Below are 22,753 nucleotides of genomic sequence, written 5' to 3'. Positions count from 1 at the left end.
TAAAAACAAAAACAGTTTGGTATTGACATAAAAACAAACACATGGAATTGAATTGAAGACCCTGACACTAATCTATGTCTATCGCCACAACAACTCTTATAAAGAAAGCATTTTACTGGGGGTTGCTTAGAGTTTCATAGCTCTAGTCCTTTAACATGGTCAGGAACATAGAGGCATGCAGGCAAGCATGGTGCTAAAGAAGTGCCTGAAAGTTCTACATAGAGATCCACAAGCAGCAGAAGGACAGAGACAATGGGCCTAGTTTGGGCCTCTGATAACCCAAGGCCAATCCCCAGTGATGCATTCTACCAACAAGGCCACACTTATTCCAACAAAGGCACACCTCATGTTCCTTCTTACTTACATAGGAATAAGAGTGCCACTTAAGAGCCATTTCCTGGTGACTAAGCATTCAAATATTGGAACCTATAAACACTGTGCTGTATTAATTACCTCAACTTGACACAAGCTAAAGTCATTTGAAGGGAGAGAACTTCAAGGAAGAAAGTGCCTCCATAAGATCGTGGTGTAGGCAAACCTATATGACATTTTCTTAATTAGTGCTGGATGGTGGAAAACCCAGCCGATTGTGGGTGGTACCATCCCTGTACTGGTGGTTCTCGTTTCTAAAAGAAAACAGGAGGAACTATCCATGTAGAGCCAACCAGTAAGCAACATCCCTCCATGACCTCTGCATCAGCTCCTCCTCCAATTTGCTGCCCTGTTTGAGTTCTTGTCCTAAGTTTCTTTGATGATGAACAGTGCAATGGAAGTTTAAGACATTTAGATCCTTTCCTACCCAGCATGCTTTTTTTGGTTATGGTGTTTCAGTGCGGCAATAGAAGTCCTTACTGAGCCTAGTTCCTATCAGGATAATAGGGAATAGCTGTGACAGACCTGACCATGTTGTTTTGTGGATGATTGTGGAAGGGATGTGAAACTGTAGACTAGAAAAGCCACTGAGTATTGAGAGCTCAGGGAGAAGCACCCTGGGAACTTGCAAGATTAGAAAGTTGAAATCAGTGCAATGAAGTTTCAGAGCGAAGTTTAAAGAGTCTATCAGGACCATGTGCTATTTTGAGTTGACAGTGCATGATTCTGGTTAGCTGGGGCTGATGCACCAGATGTGATTAACAAGAGCCCAGAACAAATGAAGTAAAATCTATTTGTTCCTGGGACAACAGAGACTGTTCAGGTGGAACTAAGAAGTTGGAGTTGATTAAGAAGAGACCAGAATCATTGAGGTGAAATCTTCTGGGAAATATCTCCTCAGATTTTGCATTCAGAAGCTATGTTCCAGATATGGCCAAATCACTTTTTATTTTTAAACTAAGTAAAGGTCTTTTATTACTTTTTCAACAACCAAGAACATTAACCTATTTCTTTCTCAGAATGATCATGTGAGAGTCTCACATATATACTTTCTCAATTGGAAGAGAATTTGTGCTTTCTTTCTATGATGGAGGAGGGTCATCTTTCTAACTGTTGCTTTCATTGGTTAATTAATAAAGAAACTGCTTGGCCTCTGATAGGGTAGAATTTAGATAGGCGGAGTAAACAGAACAGAGTGCTGGGAGAAAGAAGCCGAGTCAGGCAGTTGCCATGATTCTCCCACTCCAGACAGACGCAGGTTAAGATCTTCCCTGGTAAGCCAACTCGTGGTGCTACATAGAATATTAGAAATGGGTTAGATCAATATGTAAGAGCTAGCCAATAAGAGGCTGGAACTAATAGGCCAGGCAGCCGGGTGGCGGGAAGCAGCCCTCGGGTCGTTCTTATTACTACATTTCTAGTTGCCTTCCACCTTTTAATTTTGATCTACAGCGAAAATACAGTGCCTCATATAGAGACTGGGAATTTAACAAGCAAAATAGGCTTCACTATTCTCTAATGTCAAGAAGAAACGTCTCCCTCTTTTCTTGCTTAAACAGGGGACCTAAGACAACAGTGAATCTTTCACACTGTAGAGAATTTACTTTTCCTATAGCTCAGATTTTGGTGACTTTCCTGTTATGCAATATACCACTTTGATATATGAACAAATGATTTAGAATAACTAATTCCTCTTTCAAATGATGTATTCACCTGGGTTGTTACTGATTGTCAAAGCACTCAACCTGAATGGTTTCATCACATGTGTATTGTTTACAGACCTCCAAAATCTCATTTGAGTTTTATAGTCCAAAGCTTGATCATCTTGATTTCAAATTAATGGATGAATTTCAGGCTTTTAGAGAGACAAGGAAACAGGCATCATTCAAGTGAAATGTCTCCCTGCCTAAGACCTTAGCCATTACAACATACTTTTCAGAAAGTATAATGTGTTAGGGGATTGCACCTCTTCCCACTTCCTCAGGAAAATCTCCTAAAGTCTGTGCTCTTTGGGTCTAATGAGCTTCAGATGCAAAGCCACAGGAAGATAGCTGTGACAAAACTCAGGTTTAAGTATGAACATAGGACACTGTCTTAGAGTTTAACCTCTGTGAAGAGATACCACAACTCTGGCAATGCTTATAAAGGAAAATATTTAACTGGGGCTGGCTTATACTTCCAGAGGTTTAGTCCATTATTGTCATGGCAAGACACGGGGGGTAGCATGCAGGCAGACATGGTGCTGGAGAGGTAGCTGAGAGTTCTACATCTTGATCTGCAGGCAGAAAAGGAGACTGCCACACTAGGCTTACCTTGATCATGAGACCTCAAAGCCCACCTCCACAGTGACACACCTCCTCCAAGAAGGCCACACCTACTCCCACAAGGCCATACCTCCTAATAGTGCCACCACCTATGGGCCAACCATTAAAACACATGAGTCTATGGGTACCATTTTTATTCAAAACACTGCATTCTACTCCCTTGCCTGTATAGGCTTGTAGCCAGAACATAATGAAGAAATATATTTGGTCCAACTTTAAAAGTCTCCAGACTCTATAACAGTCTTAAATATGTTTAGAAGTCCAAATTTCAAAGTCTCTTCTCAGACTCTTAACTGTAATCCCCTTTAAAATAAAAATAAGAAAGCAGATCACATACTTCCAACATAAAATGACACAGGATATACATTACCATTCTAAAAGGAAGGAAAGGGTGTATAGTAAGGACCAAAGCAAAACCAATAACCAGCTGGGAAAACTCCAAGTTCTGCATCTCCATGTCTGCTGTCAAAATGCTCTTCAGATTTCCAACTTCTTTCAGCTATGCTAACCACAAGTATACACACACTGCTTCCTCTTGGGCAGGTTCCACTCCCAGTTAGCAGCTTGGCAGGTATCCCATGACTCTGGCGTCTCCAACATCCTGGGAGTATCCAAGGCAATTCAGGCTTCATCTTCACAGCTTCATGCAATGACTTCTCTGGGTCTTCATTCAGAGACACCACTGACACAAGCCTGGTCTCATGGCTTTTCTTAGTGAAGGATGGAGATTCTGTAACCCCTATCTTCTGTCCTTGAATCTAAAGCCAGGACCAACTGGCTGAAGCTGCCAACTTCTGCTGCTTGCTAGGGATGGAACATGGCTGCCTCATTTAATTAAATCATCACTAGTTTTCTCTTTTTAATGGTATCCTTTATTATGTAAACTTGGCTATCCTGGGACTTGTTTTATAGACCAGGCTGGTCTTGAATTTAGAAATTTATTAGTGTCTGCCTTCTGAGTGCTGGGATTAAAAGCATGCACTACCACACTTGGCTCTAACTCTTTCTTTAATTCCTTTTCATAAGTTGAAAGCTCAGCAGGGTGGGATCCTGTCCTGAGACCACCACACCCTTTATTCCATTTAACATCTGGCTCTTCTTTAATCTGCTTATCTCCTTTAAATAAATCCTAACATAGGATTTAGCTTCATTCAACTTCCTAGTGCCCCCTTTCTCCTCAATCTGCACATTTTGTCTATTTACTTGCTTGGCCTGCTCCTTTTCATTATAAATCTTTTCAAGAGTAAACACTAGTAACTATATGACAGAGTTTATATTAGGCTGTTTTGAGATTCCCTTTACCAGTGCAATAAGTTCCAAACTCTTTACTTGGAACAAGGCAAAAAGTAGCCACATTCTTAACCAAAATATGACAAAAACAGTCTCTAGGTCACATACCAAATTTCTTCTCCTCTTAAATCTCATGAACCAGGCCCCCACAGTTCAAATCATCCCCAGCCCCTCGGGCTTCCATGCTCCTACTTGTATGGCTCACTAAGCACCCCTAAAACATTCCATTTCTTTCCTAATCCAAAGTTGCTGCATGACTTCTAGTTGGTCTTAATAATAAAAACCTGGAGCCAGATTCTGGGATAGATGCTAAAAGATCTGAGAGAGAATGGAGCAAGCCATAGCCAACTCTTACCTTGCTAACTCCTCAGCTGAAAAAGGCTAAGCTCCCATCTCCTCCCATCTTATATTCCTCTCTCGTCCCAGTCATATCACTTCCTGTCTCTCTGTATAGACCTCCAGACCTCTATGGCTATCTAGTGGCTAGTTCCACCCTCTGATCTTCAAACAAGCTTTATTTATTAGAGCACAACCAAAATATCACCACACAAAATCCCCAAATTTATATTTCTACAAACAAAAGCATGATCAGGCCTACCACAGTATCCCCCCAGTCCTGGTACCAACTTCTGTCTTAGTTAGGTTTTCTATTTCTGTGAAGAGACATCATGACCATGGCAACTCTTATAAGGAAAAACATTTAATTGGGGCTATTGTACAGTTTCAGAGGTTTAATCCATTCTGGTTATGGTGGGACATGGTAGTATGCAGGCAGACATGGTACTGGAGAAGAAGTTCTACCTCTTGATTCAGAAGCAGGAAAAAGAGACTGCCACACAAACCTTAGTTTGAACAAGAGATCTCAAAGACTACCTCTACAATAACACGCTTCCTTCAACAATGTCACACCTCCTAATAGTGCCACTCCTTTTGGGCCAATCATTCAAATACATGAGTAAATGGGGGCCATTCCTATCAAACCAACACAGCTAATTCAGAGGTTTGCTACAAGAGCCTAAAAGGAATTTAAATTATTCTCCAATGAAGAATAAGGCTTAGAAGATTAAATAGGCCACTCAACTAATATTAGTTATGCTATAAGTGTTTAAAATGAGTATAATAACGCTTCATAAATTTTAAAATAAAATCAAGCAATATAATCTTTCTTCAAACCTAACATCAACAGGGGAAGCAGTTTGTTGAAAATCAAAAGAACAAGGAAGTTTTGTGTATTTTTTCTCCCCATTGTACATCAGTACAAGCTGGTTAGGTTTCCAGGCCCTCACTTGGTGACATAGTGTGCAATAACCCTCTAGCTTTAAATCTTGTTCCTATTCCTGTATTTTGACAGCTTCCATAGGATTCCTGCAATGAGAATGAGATGAAAACCTGTAATGATATAATTTGGTAAGGAGACCTGGTCTATTTTGTTTCAATATAATGATTGACATTTGGTTTTGATAAACTTAAAGGGGTAGTGAGAAAGATGCAACTTTCCATATGTTTTTCTTGTTTCATGGAGAATTTCCTCCTGTTAGTTTAGTTGATTTGTTTTAGAAAACTTTCATCAAAATTTTAATCCAACCATCTGGGGAAGCTTTCTACTTCATTTTAATAGCCATGACTCTCTTTTCTATTCATATTATCTGGGAGATTGTATAAATATTTTCTTCAAGCTCTCTTATGGATTTTTTCCTTCTTTTGAGAAACAATGTTTTTAATTGAAAATTTGTTTTTTTTCAACTTAAAATGAAAAATGTTCATTTTTTTGTTGCAAGGAGAGGGCTACTTGTTTGTCCTGGCCACCCAGATAGCTCAGTCAGTAGAGCATGAGCCTCTTAATTGCAGTGTCATGGGTTCGTGCCCCATGTTGGGCACTATTTGTTGTTGGGATTTCTGTCCTGCCCAGTTCCTGCAATTGTTAAGCCCCAAAGAAATCACACAGAGGTCTACATTAGTTATAAACTGATTGGCCCATTAGATCAGACTTCTTATTAACTCTTATAACTTATCTTAGCCCATTATTCTTGTTTATGCTAGCCATATGGCTCTGTACCTTATTCAGAGAGGCAGTCATATCTTACTTCTTCTGTTGCTGTATCACAACTGTGGACCAAACTTTTCTCTTCCCAGAATTCTCCTGTTCTTGTCTCCCTGCCTCTACTTCCTGCCTGATTATCCTGCCTATACTTCCTGCCTGGCTACTGGCCAATCAGCGTTTTATTAAAATACAATTGACAGGCTACAAACCGTTGTCCCACAGCAATTTTCATTAATTAAGTTATATTTATGGTAATTGCACACACACACAGTCACACACATACACACAATACATTCTGATTCCTTTCTGTTCTCTTCCCATTTCTTAACTCTCATCCACTGCAATCATATCACCTTCACATTCCTTCTCCCCACACTCTCCTAGGCTCATGACTTTTGATCTTACCTTGTGTCCCACTTAGTTTATCCAGGTCCATCAGTGGTAATATCCCCCTGGTGACTGTGTGATCACCAGTGGATGTATATACAACTGAAGACAAGGTTTTCCAATTTTTCTGAATATAACAGCAGGAAATATTTAAGCACTGCAGAGTGGGAAATACTGAACCCCTCCCCTACCCATGCTTGGCAGTTGGGGGGCTAAAAATGTTCATTCTTTCAAAAACATTTCCTCAATACTTATGCTGAGGAAGTCATATCTCTTTAAGTATATCTGAAAATAATCACTTGAAAGTCTTCAGTCATCTTCTGTTTCCCCGTCTTCATCCTTCACCTCTGGAGCTCATTCTTCTGTTCACATTACATATTTTGTAAGTCTCCTTCTTCAGGAATTCTTGTCACTGAAGGCTATGTCAATATTCTTGCTCTTTTTCATTTAACAGTTAATATTTTAACGCTACTTTTAAGGAGTCTCAAAAATATTAGAGATAAGTATTTTCATTATGTTTGTTTCTTGAAACCGAAGTTGGCCAGCTCCTTTTTCTTGTCAGTTTTCCCAATTCAAACCATTTCGTTATATGAATTAAATACTATAAGTATCTTCTGTAAATCTACTGGGTGTGTTATGATGGTTAGTCTTAATTATTTATTAAAATTCAGGTGTCTACAAGAAGGAATTTACCACTTCAGAAGATGGTTCTTCATTGCTTAGTTCTATGATAAATATTAGGGGTGTGAATTTCGGATTCTGGTGAAATTCTTGTGAAGTTACTTTGTTTCTTTTGAATTGCCTTCAGAAAAAAGTTCATATTCCAGTATCAAATTCTTCATATTCAATCTCTTCCACCCACATAAAATGGTTCTGTAGTATCTCATTGAAAAAGAATAGCAGATAAAACCACACCCATGCAGTCAAAGGCAAAGTCATGGTGTCTCACTTAAAGACATACACATTCCTAATTATATTCAAGGAAAGAAGAAACTACCTAGTATTTTCCTTTTCTTTCCATGGTAATGGGAAATTATCTTATAGAATAAATTGGAAAGTCAATTAAACTACAGCAAGTCATAAAACATTACAAATTAAAGACCCCAAGATGGCAGTACAGTGTAATCAGAGAAACAATATGTTCTGGTTTGTTTTTCAGGGACCAGCAATCATGTTTTAAATTGGAAGAATATTGCAGTTGTATTCATTGTTCTGTTTTCAGTTTCATGTATCATCCTTGGGATCTTTCTCTATATTAATTTAAAAAATAAAAGGTAAGCTATATGATAACTTTTCAAAAGTTACAAGGGATTTGAAAAAGTTCATCATGAAGTGGATATTGAAGAAAGACTCATTTCCATAGATTCAGCAGTTTCTGACATCAAATAGTAATAAAAGCAGACTGTTGGAAAGCATTTCTGTTTGTGGTGAGTTGAGTATAAGATTGGTTTGTTTATTTTTACTTTCTATATATAGGTGTTTACCTGTGTGCCTCTGGTCCCTGTGGAAGCCAGAAGAGAGTGTTAAAATTCCAGTTGCAGGCAATTATGAAACCTCCACGTGAGTGCTGGGAACTGAATCAGGATCTTCTGAACACTCAACAGATGCTCTTAACTGCTGAGCCATCTCTCCAGCCCAGTTTTAAGATTCTTTATTGATTCTAGGACAGTGGTGTGCATTCTTTTAATCCCCTCTCTGGGCAGGCAGAGGCAGTCAGCTCTCTGAGTTCCAGGCCAACGGGGTCTACAGAATGAGTTTCAGGACAACCAGGGCTACACAGAGAAACCCTGTCTTGAAAAATGAAAATTTCTTTATTGAGAACAAATTTTCACAGAATAGAGCATATGCCCAGGACAGTAGGTGATGTGGGAGAGACATAGAAGTCTGAAATAGGTCTATCTGATGCCTAAGGTCAAAGCGAGATCTTACTTTTATATTTATTTTATTTCAAGCCAATCTTTTTTTCACTTTACATATCAATCCCAGTTCTCTTTCCCTCTTCTCTTCCCACTTCCCCCACTTTCCCCCACCCCACTCGCCATCCATTCCTCTGAGAGAGTGAGGCCTCCCATGGGAAGTTATCCAAGTCTGTCACATCACTTGAGAAGATCTTACTTTATAGGATTAAATAGTAAAATGCCCATCTGTTTGTCCAGCTCTCCTCATGAACAGCAGTGCATGATGAAAAGATAAATGGAAATAAGATATTAGGCAGTGACAGTAGAAACCATGTGGTTTATTTGGCTGTCATTATGCATTCTTTGAATTCAACCATCTGGGGGGTTTTGTTCTGCACCATCTCAATCCAAATGTATAAACCAGAGGAGCATGTGGATCTGATCTAGAATCTAGAAGGCTCTCTCTCTCTCTCTCTCTCTCTCTCTCTCTCTCTCTCTCTCTAGTGGAAGGTAGATCTTAGAAGACAAGAATGAAGGAGTATTTTGAAGAGACAGCTACAGTAGTCAGGAGACAGACGAAAACTGTCTAGACTGAAGAGGTAGAAACTCAGGATGGGAAGGCTTCCTGAGGGACAGGTATAGAGAATGAGTGAGAGGAAAGCATTATCTTACTCAAAGTAAGTGTTTTAACAGTAAAGAGAACTTTTACAAATATGTACAACAATAGAGGGGGAGCAAGCTTTGGAGAAAGGATTAAAAATTCTGTTTTAAACATTGTCATTTTTTAAATGCCTATTTTATACTTGAGGGATTATGTTAATTATCTACATGTATGGATCTGGGATTTGTGCAGCAGAAGATAAGTTTTGGAATATAGAGGATATGATCTCCATGGAGACAGATTATAAAATATGGCTCTCAAAGTCTAATTGGTACCCTTCATTGCCAGGAGGGAGAGTGTTAGGTCAGTATTTGGTTTATTTCTCTAACAGTGTCGTGGTATCTCCAGGTCAGAGAACACACAGCAACAATCAACACAGATGCATGGCCAGTTATCAAAACCGGTGACCACATGGCCATCAACAGAGACTGAAAACTTAATGAGCCAACCTTGTCAGACGAAGGTATAATTTGTAGAATGTGATTACTTTCTGTCACTGTATTCCTTAAATTTAAGATGTAACCTTACAGATTTGGTCATGCAGCGCCTAGTGGCAATTATCATTTTGGAGAAAAATAGTTCTTTCAATGTATAACTATTCTGAAAGCAGTGAATTCAAGTGAGGTTTTGCTTTTGTTAACGCCCTTACATTTTGACATTAAGATTAGGTTTAACTGATACATAACAATTATAGATATTTTTGGAGCACCATGTAGATTTGATCATGTCATACCTGTCTTTCTGTCTGTTTTTTTTTTTTTTTTTTTTTTTTTTTTTTTTTTTTTTTTTTTTTTTACTTAAACATGGATGAACCCCAAGTTCCGTCCATGTTGCTGCAAATGACAGCCTTTCCTTTTATGGCCAAATACTGTTCACAAGGGTGTGTGCATCACACTTCTCACTCTGTTCATCATTTCCACACAGGCAGTTGCTTCATCTCTCATCTATTATAAATAGTGCCCAGACATCTCTTCAACATTTCAACATTGATTTCTTTTCCCTTTGAATGTATAGCCTGAAATAGTATAGCTTTCTCATATAGCACCTTTGTTTTCAACTTTTTGAGAAGTTTTCATGCTGTTTTCCAAAATGGCCATTCTAATTTCCACTTCACCTCCACTGTTCAGGGGTTACCTTCTCCATCTGCACACCCACTTTTCTTTCGTGTTTTTAATAGTACCTATTTTATTTAATAGTAGCTTACTCTTGTGGAGTAAGCTGTTATCTTCTTGTGGCTTGATTGGCATTTTCCTGATGATTGGTGATGTTAAGAATTTTTCATGTGCCCACTAGCCATTTTGTATGTCTTTTTTCGAGATATGTCTATTTCAGTTTATTGTTCATAAAACCAAGTAGTTTTTTTTTTTTGAGTTCCTAAGTTCCTTATATGTTTTCAAATATCAAATCCTTTTGAGAAGTGGAGTTTGTAAATATTTTCTTTTTTTCAGAAGATAGTCCCTTTCTTGCTACTGATGACTATTTTCCTTGTTGACCAGAAGTGTTTTACTATCATGTGATTCAGTTGTTTATTTTGGTTTTGTTGCCTGGGGTTTTGGAAGCTTGTCTGAAATGTCTGTAGTCCTTACTGCTCCCACTTTCCCGAATATTTTTCCTAAGATTTGTTCTAGTGGTTTTATCATCCTATATTTATAGAATTTTGTATTTATATTTTAAAACCTATATTATATATAAACATATATGCAATATATATAATATTCATATATTGCACATATAAATGTATAATATATAAACTTATATATAATATAGGTTTTAAAATACTATATTTGAGCTGTCCTTCTAGTTGTATTTGATTTTTACAACTTGTGTGAAAGATCACTCTACTTTCAACCCCTTGCATGTGAGTTATCCAATTTCCCTAACACTATTTATTTATTTATTTGCTGTCTTTTCCCAATATGTTTGTGTGCTCTTAGCACTTTTATTGAAAATTGATTTTCTGTAAATGTGTGGGTTTATTGAAGTCTTTATTCTCTTCTGTTTATCTATGTGTCTATGTTTTGCAAATAAATACCACGCTGCTTTGATCACCTCCAGTTTCATGGTATCTGTTGAAGTCAGGAGGTCCAGTGTTCTTTAAGGTTCTTTTACTAGTTATATGTAGAATGTCATAGAAGTTGTATGGACTCTTTGGAGCACATTGAGTTCTATAGACTTTTTGACTATTTGAACTCCCCCAGTCTATGAAAACAGAGTATCTTGTCAGTGTGTGTATCTTCTTTGACTTCTCTGTCTGATATTTGGTGATTTTTTTTTTCTCTGTGACAAGCTTTGGGAAGACTGATGATCTATTAGTGTTATTTGTCTCACCTCATCTTTGCTATATGTTTATCAAGTCTTTCCTTTTTAGGAAAACTCACATTGTTCTCTGTATATGAATTTTGTAATTTTCACTGATCTAATGTCTTGGTTCTTTTTATTTGTTCACTGTCATGAATGGAATCCTTAGTTGTACTTGAAATCTTGGTGGCTGTCAGAAATAAAGGAAAATTCCTTGGTAGTACCAGCAACCTTGTGTTTGGAATGCTGGCAAGATCTATATCTACTTGACACTAACTGGAGTCACTGGAGAGGAGGGAACCTTGACTGAGAAAGTGTCTTGATAAGATCGGGCTATAGGCAGGCCTGTAGGTTCTTTTCTTTATTAGTGATTGATGGAGGAGGGCCCAGTCCATTGTGGGTGGTGCCACACCTAAAATGGTGGCCCTGGGTTCTACAAGAAAGCAGGGTTTAGTGTAATGCCTGCATTACTCTTTATGGTACAGTTTGTGCTACTGTACCATTCGAGAGCCAGGCGAGGGCCTGGAGATTAAAGGAACACACAAGAGACATGGGTCATTCCTGAGGAGAGAATGCCGAATGCCCTTTATTCAAGCTTAGGAAAAACCTTATATACCTAGCTGCTGCACAATGGAAATCCCCCCAGGCAGGTGGAAAATTACCAAGCCCGAGAGAGTAAACAGTAGCCCTATAGCTAACCACAAGGGGCAGAGGGAGCACAGGAACAAACACGATATTTAGCCAAAATCTGCAACAAGACGTCTGACCAGAAGCTGTCCTCAAGATGAACCCCCGAGAGGAGGGGTAGACCCGTGGGCCCTAGAGTTGAGATTTCCATAAAGAGCAAGCCAGTAATCAGCACCCCTGCATGACCTCTGCCTCAGCTTCTGCCTCCAGGTTCCTGCTCTGTTTGAGTTTTTGCCTGACTTCCTTTGATGATGAACAGTAATCAAAGTATAAGCCAAATCAACACTTTCTTCCCCAACTTGGTTTAGGTCATTTTGTTTCACTAAAGAAACATAAACTCTAAAGCAAGTTGATACCAGAATTGTAGGGTATTTCTGTGACAGTCATGACCATGTAGTTTGGGGGAGGATTATGGAAAATTCTTTAGAACATTGTGTAAGAAAAGCCATTGCATGTTCATTCAATGTTTGGTTCAGTAAGAGAACGGAGGATGTTGAGGGCAATGCAAAAGATGGAGGCGTTTTAGAGTTAATTTTAAAGACTTTATTGAGGGATATTTGTTATTTTGCATTAAGATTCTGTGTTTCTAGTTAGCTGGGGCTGAAGAATCAGCTGTGATTAACAAGATACCTACTACAGTAAAACCTTTGTTTTGCTGGGGTAATTGAAGCTGTTTTACTGGGTCTGAGAAATTTAATGGTGAAAGAGATATCTTGATTGGGGGACCCATTGTAGGATTAGCATCAACCTGGCTCTAGAGAAATCCCCAGGAATCCACAAGGATGACCCCAGCAGTAGAGGAGAGGGGGCCTGATCTTGACTTGCTCAGTAGTCAGACTTATGAATGTCTTAAATATCATCGTAGAATCTTCATTCAGCAACTGATGAAAACAGAGGCAGAGACCCACATGGAGTACTGGACTGAGCTCCCAAAGTCCAGTTGAAGAGTGGAAGGAATGAGAATTTGAGCAAACAGGTCAAGACCATGATGGGGATACCCATTGAAACAGTTTACCTGAGATAATAGGACCACACTAACTCCAGCCAGACTGGGAAGGATCAAACATGGAGCAAACTGGTCTCTCTGAGTGTGATTGTTTTGTGCCTAGACTCTTGTCCCCAAAGAGACCACCAGGGATCCAGGACTTAGATGGAAAAAGCAAGGTTTATTCCAAAGCACAGTATTAGCCTAGGCAAGGAACTCATCCAGTACACTCAAGGCAGTGAGGGTGGGAGGAGCTGCCTTCCAAAGATTACTGGACTTTATAGACAATCTTGCAGGACCACCAGTTCTCACCTAATTTGCATACCCAGACCTAATTGAGGACAGCAAACGATTACAAAAGGGCATGGGATTCAATAAGCATGATATCATTATGAAAATGAAGTATGAACATAAGTATGTTCTCAGTTGGCCTGTTCCTACCTGTCCTTGGAGTGTGTAGATGAAGCATACTATGGACATATTTTTAATTAGCCAGTTCTTGGCTATCCTTGAGGCAATGCTTCCCCGGTTGTTATCGGCTCTAGCGATGGCCCTTGTCACATATGAAGTGTTTTTCAAAATAGCCTAGCCTAAACAGTGTGGTTCAGGCAGAAAGCAATTAGGTAACCCTGACACTCTCACCAGTTTTTCATTTCTCTCAGTTGACAGTTGCATGTCTGGGGCAGACTGAGGGGCCACTGGCAGTGGTACCAGGATTTATCCCTACTGCTTGTACTGGCTTTTTGGGAACCTCTTCTCTTTGGATGGATGCCTTGCTTAGCCTGGATAGTGAGGAGGGAGGGCCTTGGACCTTCCACAGGGAAGTCTGCCTTGCCCTCTCTGATGATTGGATAGGGGTGGGGTGGGAGGGTATGTGGAGGGAGTTGGGGGAGGGGAGGGAGTGGGAACTTGGATTGTGGAAAAGAATAGTTTGTTTTCTTTTAAATATATATGTATACATATATATGGAGAGAGAGAGAGAGAGAAGAGAGAGAGAGAGAGAGAGAGAGAGAGAGAGAGAGAGAGAGAGAGAAAGAGAAAGAGAGAGAGAGAGACCTTTATCATTGAGGAGAAATCTTCTGGGAAGATCTTATGATATTCCCCACACAGAAGTTGTGTTCCAGAGGTGTCAAAGGTTGAATATGTTGCTAGCAGCTGAACTTAATTGTGTAAGAGTCACTGAGGTGATATTGGTTTTAAGTGAATGAAAAGACTATGGAGAACAGCTGAGTCTTGGCACTGAGAGGCCAGGAGAGGACATTAATGACAGAGAATTTAAGGGGTCATAGAGATAAGTTGAGGCTTGTGACCCCAAAGAGAGCCTAGGAGAGGTTATTGGTGAAAGTGGAGCCCAATTTTAGCAGAAGAACTCAGAATTTTGGAGATACAAGAACCATGAGAAGACCTCCGAGAACAGCAGCAGCAGAGGAGTGGAGCCAATGGGAGCCCAGAAGACAAGCTGTGTGGGCTACAGAAGGCAGAGCTGGAGAAGTGAAGCAAGGCCTTTAGAGGAGCTAAAAGACTGTGTGTAAATTGTAGACTTTGGAAGTTGAGTTATTTAGACTGTTGGAGTTTGGTTTTGCTTCGTATCATGACTCTGCCCTGGTTCATCCCTCTTGAAATAAGAAAGTATTTCTTTTTTTTTAATTTTACAACAATATGATACAATCGAGAAATGGTTTTGAAGAAACTTTAGATTTTTAAGAGACTTTGGATTTTCTTAAAGAGACTGAATTTTAAAGTGTTTGAATTTATAAAGACTGTGGGACTTAAAGTGATTATTGTATTTAAAGTGAAGATCTTGGGGATGAATAAGAAAGGAAGGTTATGGTGTAATAGTGATGTATTTACAGGTGTAGTATTTACAAAGGGTCATTTGTGCTGGTTAGTTTTATGTCAGCTTGACACAAGATAGAGTCACTGTAGAAGAGGAAGCCTAATTTGAGAAAATGCCTCAATAAGATTGGAGTATAAGCAGGTCTGTAAGATATTTTCTTTATTTTTAATTTATGTGGGTGGGCCCACCTCTGGGAAGTTGGTCCTGGGTTCAATAAGAAAGCAGGCTGAGCAGACTGTAAAGAGCAAGCCAGTAAGCAATACCAAGCCATGGTCTCTGCATCAGCTGCTGCCTCCAGTTCTGATCCTGCCTGAGCTCCTGTCCTTTGATGATGAATGGTGAGATGGAAGTAAAGCCAAATAAACGTTTTCTTCCCCAACTTACTTTTGGTTATGGCATTTCATCACAGCAATAGAAACCCTCACTAAGACAAGATGCAAAGTCTTTTGACTGATTCTGATTGTTCTCTATGCACATGGTCATCTCTCACAAATAATACTAATGTGGGATCTCTAAATTTAAACATAATAATTATGACATTTGACACATACTGGCTGTTAAGAATCTTATTGAGTGTAAGAAATGTCTTATTATTCTGATTTTTAAAATAATTACCATAGAAATGCAATTGATGGCTGGGGAAATAACATTCTAAGTAAAGTGCCTATCTGGCAAATATGAGAACTTGTATTCTACCCCAGAACTCACATAATAATTCCAGACATAGTTCAGAAGTCTACTGCTCTTCTGGAGGTCATGTTTGGTACCTAGAGTCCCAGATAAGACCCACCCATCCTAGGCATTCAAAGATGCCTCAGAGCCCACCGAGTTTTTCCCAACAACACCCTTTACCTCACTTCCATATCTAGGCCCAAACCCTTGAAGAAGCCTACAACTCTACTGGAGGCTATGCTGGTACCAAGGTAAGCCCTGCCCTCCTCAGAGGCGCCCACCTTATCCAACAGCATTCCCCATATCTCTGTCTCCCAGGCCACAATTCCAGCAGAAGCCCACTGCTCCATACACTGCTTCCAAGAGCCCCAGAAGTCATGGCAGTCCCCGAATCCCAGGTGCCACACCAGCTCCCAGAACCCCAGAATCCCACAGGCAATACTGGTACCCAAAACCTTAGTGGAGATACCCTATTGGACCCAAGGACTCATGGGTCACCAGAAACACAGGTCACTCAGACTTGCAAGGAAAGAGAAAACAAGGAGAAAAGTATCTATCCAACAAAGATACACGCAGAAATCAGCACCTAATCCTATAATTACCCCAAGTCCAGATGTCTAGACGCCAATGGAAGAAAACAATCAACAACAGACAGAGCACTATGCCACCACCAGAGCCCAGCTATCCTAGTGCAGCAACCTCTGAATATTCCAACACAGCTGGAGCACAAGAAAACAACGAAATTGATTCAGCAGTCAATGAAAATGTTAAGTCTAAAAAAATTCCTGACATAAAACATTCAAGAAATCTAGGGCACCATGAAAAGACAAAACCTAAGAACAATAGGAATAGAAGAAGGAAAAGAATCCCAGCTCAAAAATCCAGAATATTTTTAACAAAATCATAGAAAAAAAAATCTTAGCATTGAGAAGGACATGCCTAAAAAGGTACAAGAAGATTACAAAACACTGAATAGATTGGACTGTAAGAACAAGTCATTCCTCCATCCTAATCAAAACTTTAAACATACAGAACAAAGAAAGCTGCAAGGGAATAAGGTCATGTAACATAGAAAGGTAGACCTACTAAAATTACATTTGACTTCTCAAACTCAGAAGGACACAGACAGATGTCTTCCATACTCTAAGAGACCTCAGATGCCAGCTTAGACTATTGTTCCCAGCAAAACTTTCAATCACCATAGATGGAAAAAAACACAATACTCTATATCAAAGTCAAATTTAGCCATTTGAACTTCTTCTGTTGAGAATTCTCTGTTCAGTTCAGTGCCCCATTTTTTAATTGGGTTAATTAGCATTTTAAAGTCTAGTTTCTTGAGTTCTTCATATATTTTGGAGATCAGACCTTTGTCAATTGCGGGGTTGGTGAAGATCTTCTCCCAGTCAGTAGGTTGCCTTTTTGTCTTAGTGACAGTGTCCTTTGCTTTACAGAAGCTTCTCAGTTTCAGGAGGTCCCATTTATTCAATGTTGCCCTTATTGTCTGTGCTACTGGGGTTTTACGTAGGAAGTGGTCTCCTGTGCCCATGTGTTGTAGACTACTTCCCACTTTCACTTCTATCAGGTTCAGCGTGTTCAGATTAATATTGAGGTCTTTATCCATTTGGACTTGAGTTTTGTGCATGGTGATAGATATGGATCTATTTTCATTCTTCTACAGGTTGACATCCAGTTATGCCAGCACCATTTGTTGAAGATGCTTTCTTTCTTCCATTGTATACTTTTAGCTCCTTTGTCGAAAATCAGGTGTTCATAGGTTTGTGGGTAATATCTGGGTCTTCTATTCAATTCCATTGGTCGACTTCTCTGTTTTTATGCCAGTACCAAGCTGTTTTCAATACTGTAGCTCTGTAATAGAGTTTGAAGTCAGAGAAGGGGAGGATGGGGAGAGCTTGGGGGAATGGGAGGGTTGGGATGGAGGAAGGGTGGATATGGGAGCAGGGAAGTATATATCTTAATCAAGGTAGCGATTTTAGGGTTGGCAAGAGATTTGACTCTAGAGGGGTTCCCAGGTGTCCAAGGAGATGTCCCCAGCTAGTTCCTTGGGCAGCTGACGAGAGGGAGCCTGAAATGGCCCTATCCTATTGCCATACTGATGAATATCTTACATATCACCATAGAACCTTCATCTGGCGATGGATGGAGATAGAGACAGAGACCCACTTTGGAGCACTGGACTGAGCTCCCAAGGTCCAAATGAGGAGCAGAAGGAGGGAGAACATGAGCAAGGAGGTCAGGACTGCGAGGGGTGCACCCACCCACTGAGATGGTGGGGCTGATCTAATGGGAGCTCACCAAGGCCAGCTGAACTGGGACTGATGGAGCATGTGATTAAACCGGACTCTCTGAACATGGCGGACAATGAGTACTGACTGAGAAGCCAAGGACAATGGCACTGAGTTTTGATCCTACTACATGTACTGGCTTTGTGGGAGCCTAGTCTGTTTGGTTGCTCACTTTCCTAGACCTGGATGGAGGGGGGAGGACCTTGGACTTCCCACAGAGCAGAGAACCCTGACTGTTCTTTGGACTGGGAAGGGAGGGGGAGAGGGAGTGGGGGAGGGGAGGGAAATGGGAGGAAGGGAGGAAGTGGAAATTTTTAATAATAATAATAATAATAATAATAAACAAAGTCAAATTTAAGCACTATCTATCCACATATCCAGAACTACAGAGGTACTAAAGGAAAAACTCCATTCCAAGGAGGCTAACTCCACCCAACAGAAACACAGGAAATAAATAATCTCACACCAGCAAAACCAAAAGAAGAGAAGCACACAATATGTGCATGCACTCACACATATGTACACACACACATTCTATTACCACCATCACCAAAATAACAGAACTTAATAATAATTGGTTATTAATATCTCTCAATATCAATGGGTTCAATTTTATCAAAAAAGACATAGGCTAACAGAATGGATGTGAAAACAGGATCCATTCTTCTGCTGCATACAAGAAACATGCCTCATCATCAAAGATAGACTGTACCCAATAATAAAGAGTTGGAAAAAGATTTCCAAGCAAATGGACACTAGAAGTAAACTGGTGTAGCCATTCTAATATCTAACAAAAGAGATTTCCAACCAAAATTAATCAAAAGAGATAGGGAAGGATACTTCATACTCATCAAAGGAAAATCCACCAAGATGATGTTTTAATTCTCTACATCTATGCCCCCAAAATAAGGGCACTCACATTTGTAAAAGAAACATTACTAAAGCTTAAATCACACTTAGAGCCCCACACATTAATAGTGGGAAACATCATCACCCTACACTCACCAATTGACAGGACCTCCAGATGAAAACTAAACAGAGAAATAATGAAACTAACAGGCATTATGAATGAAATGGACCTAACAGATATCTACAAGATATCCCAAGCACAAAAGAATATACCTGCTTCTCAGTACCTCACAGAACTTTCTCCAAAAATTGATCACATACTTGTTCACATACTAAGTCTTAAGAGATACAAGAAAATTGAAATAACCCCTGAATCCCATCAGACCACCATGATTAAAGTTGAATTTCAACAACAGAAACAACAGAAAGCCCACAAATTTATGGATTCTGAACAACTCTCTACTGAATGACCACTGCTTCACAGAAGAAATAAGAAAGTAAAGAGTTTCTAGAATTCAATGAAAATGAATGCACGACATATTCACAATGAAAGTGATGCAAAGAGGAAAGTTCATAGCATTAAGTGCCTACATTAAAAAGTTAGTGAGATCTCATACTAGCAACTTAATAGTATCCCTAAAAGCTCTAGAACAAAAAGAAGCAAACACAGCCAAGAGGCAGGAAATAGTCAACCTCAGAGCTGAAATCAATAAAATAGAAACAAAGAGAACAGTACAAAGAATTAAGGAAACAAAGAATTGCTTCTCAGAGAAAACTCAACAGATACAAAAACCCTTATTCAAACTAACTAAAAGAAGCAGAGAAAATATCCTTACTAACAAAATCAGAAATAAAAAGGGGACATAAAAAGAGACAAATCCAGATAATTGTTAGGTCATACTTCAAAATCACATCCACAAAATCAGAAAATGTAAAATAAATGGACAATTTTCTTGATAGATGTCTTTTACTAAAGCTAAATCAAGATCAGATAAACAATTTAAATAGACCTATAACCCACAACATGTAGAAGCAGTCATAAAAAGTCTTCCATCAAAAAACAGCCCAGGGCCAGATCAATTTAGCACATAACTCTACCAGACTTTCAAAGAAGAGCTAATACCAATACTCCTAAAATTATTTCACAAAATAGAAACAGAAGGAACCATTGTCAAATTAATTGTATGAGGCCAAATCACCCTTATACCCAAGCCACACGAAATCACAACAAAGAAAGATAATTACAGACCAGTTTGCCTTGTGAACATTGATGCAAAAATACTCAATAACGTATTCTCAACCTGAATCTAAGAACACATCGAAAAGATCATCCACCATGATCAAGTAGGCTTCATCTTAGATTGATACAGGTACTTAAGAGTCTCTGTTATAGAAGCACATTTGTATTCTATTCTGTGGGATTCTGTAGTGCACAGTGCTAATGATTTAATTTTTCTGAGTTAACCTGTCATCTAGGAAGCTTGAGAGGAAAGTGTTATTGGCCCTGGTGCTTGGGAGCCCTCCTCCTGTTGCACAGAGATGATGAAGATGGGCAGTAGATTTGCCCCTGCTACACAGAGAAGATAGCAAAGAGAAAATACAAATGATGTCAATCTCAGTGACAAGACTGAGCACCTGACCAGAAGGGACAGCCTAAACTTCCTGTTTCCATTTGCCACATCCTTAGGCTAAGGAAGGAATGGAAGAAAGATTTTTAATATGTGTGTAAACGTAAGTCACAAAACAATCCCACACCAGTTTGGAGTTATGATTAATAAAAGGCTTATTTATTTAAGGGGAAAACTTACAGATCACTGTCCAAGATAGATAGAGACAGGAGAGAGAGAGAGAGAGAGAGAGAGAGAGAGAGAGAGAGAGAGAGAGAGAGAGAGAGAGAGAGACCAGGGCTACCACTGCTTTTTATAGCAAAAGAGACCACATCCAAGTGGGCTGGTATCTTAAAGGCTATTGGCTGAAGGAGCAAAAGGAGCTCCCGTAGCATATGTGAATCTGTTGTTTTCTCTGATCGCTGGTTCTGAGTGAAACATGGATTAATTGCTGAACTCCTGGGTGTTGTCTATGTTCCAGATAGCTGAGACCTAGTTACAGATGAAGATCTTGAAACCAAATTAGTTAATGTTCTCTGATAGTTATTAGTTGGTTTCTACATTAGATTCCTTGAGGTAGGAAGAACCACCCTGAATGTGGTGAAACAATTCCATGGACTGGACCCCAAACTGACTAAAGAGGGGAAAGTGAGCTGAGCACCAACTGTTTGCCTCCTGTCTGTAGATGCCATGTGACCAGAGACCTGTGTTTCTGCTTCCATGCATTCTTCACCACGATGGACTGTACTCTAGAACCATGAGTTCAAATAACACCTTCCTTCCTTAAGATGCTCTTATCATGTACTGTTGCTGTTTTTTTTTTTATTCTTTCTGCTCTTTGCTTTTTGGGGGGCCCCACCACCCAGCTCCCAAATAAATCACGGAGACCTATTCTTATGTACAAATACCCAGCCTTAGCTTGGCTTCGTTCTCACCAGCTTTTCTTAACTTAAAGTATTCTATCCTTTGCCTCTGGACTTTTATCTTCCTCTATTTCTCTATACCTTTCTTTGCTTCTTTCCCCATGGCTTGCTGTATAACTGGGTGGCTGGCTTCTGGTGTCCTCTTCTCCTTGTTCTGTCTTGCTCCTTGTCCCAGATTTCTCCTTCTATTCTCTCTGTCTGCCAGCCCTGACTATCCTTTCTCCTGACTCACTATTGGCCATTCAGTGCCTAACTAGATCATCGGGTGTTTTAGACAGGCAAAGTAACACAGCTTCACAGAGTTAAACAAATACAACACGGAAGAATGCAATACATCTTTGCATCATTAAAATGTACCACATTTTGGAAAATAATATTCTGCAACAATATACTATGTAACAGCTATGAGAAAAGTAATTTATACAAATTTAAAAAGTCTTCTACAATTTTCTCTTATACTTTTTTTCATATTAAAGCCTTCCCAGAATATTAATGTTTACACATGTTTACCCACTCTTAATCACATACTATGCTGTGCTCTACTGTTTAGGAGGAACTATTTACATAACAAGGTTGATAGGAAGATGTTCGACAGAGCTGTGCTACATAGCTTAGGAGGAACTATTACCTTACAATGGTTACAGGAAGATGTTAGCCAGAGCCTAGAGGTGGAAACCAGGGGGTATCTAGGACTAAAGATGATGCACTTCACTTTGCAAGTTGAGTAACACTGCAATACCTGCAGCAGTTGACAATATTAACAATACTGTGTTGTATACCTTCAACATTGCTACAAAATTATGTTCTTGCTACATTGAGTTGTCAACTTGATACAGGCTAAGTCATCTGGGGGGGGGGCACAATTGAGGAACTGACTAGATCACTTTGGCCTACGGGCTTGTCTGTGTGGTACTATCTTGATTGTTAATTGATGTAAGAGGGTCCAGCCTACTGGGGGCAGCACCATTCCCTGGGAAGATGGGTCTAGCATGTATAAGAAAGCTAGCTAAATGGTCCCATAAGCCTGGTATTTAAACAGTTGGCCCCAAGTTAGTGGCATTGTTTGGGGGAATGTTATAAAATCTTTTGGAGATGTGGTCCTGATGGAGGTGACCTGAGAGCTAGCTTTGAGATTTCTTAGTCTTCCTGCTCGCTGGCCAGGTACCTCTCCTTTGTACTTGTGGTTGTCCGTGTGAGCTCTCAGGTCTCCTGCTTCCAAGCCTCCTGGTCACTTAGGGACTCCCTCCCGACCCCAGCAATTCATCAAATAAACCTTTTCCCTTGTGCACTGCTCTTGGTAGGTGTTTTCTCACACTAACTGAATCACCAAGTTTGTAGTTTGGAAAGCTTTTATGGAGGACGAATATAAATTCAAGGTAAACTGTTACTCAGTTGAACTACCCTTAGGTTCTCTTCCTAATGAGGGAGGGAGGGAGGGAGGGAGGGAGGGAGGGAGGGAGGGAGGGAGGGAGGGAGAGAGAGAGACAGAGGCCTTTAATACACCAAACTGTAAAATAAAGCTGTCCTCTTCTCTAGAGTGTCTGTATGAATTCCCTCACCCCTCCAGGCCATTGCTCTTCTCTCCAAGTTTTCTCTTTTGCTGGCCCGACCACCTTCCA

Source organism: Chionomys nivalis, chromosome 3 (assembly GCF_950005125.1).
Source record: "Chionomys nivalis chromosome 3, mChiNiv1.1, whole genome shotgun sequence".
Lineage (NCBI taxonomy): Eukaryota > Metazoa > Chordata > Mammalia > Rodentia > Cricetidae > Chionomys > Chionomys nivalis.
This window is presented reverse-complemented; position numbering follows the sequence as displayed.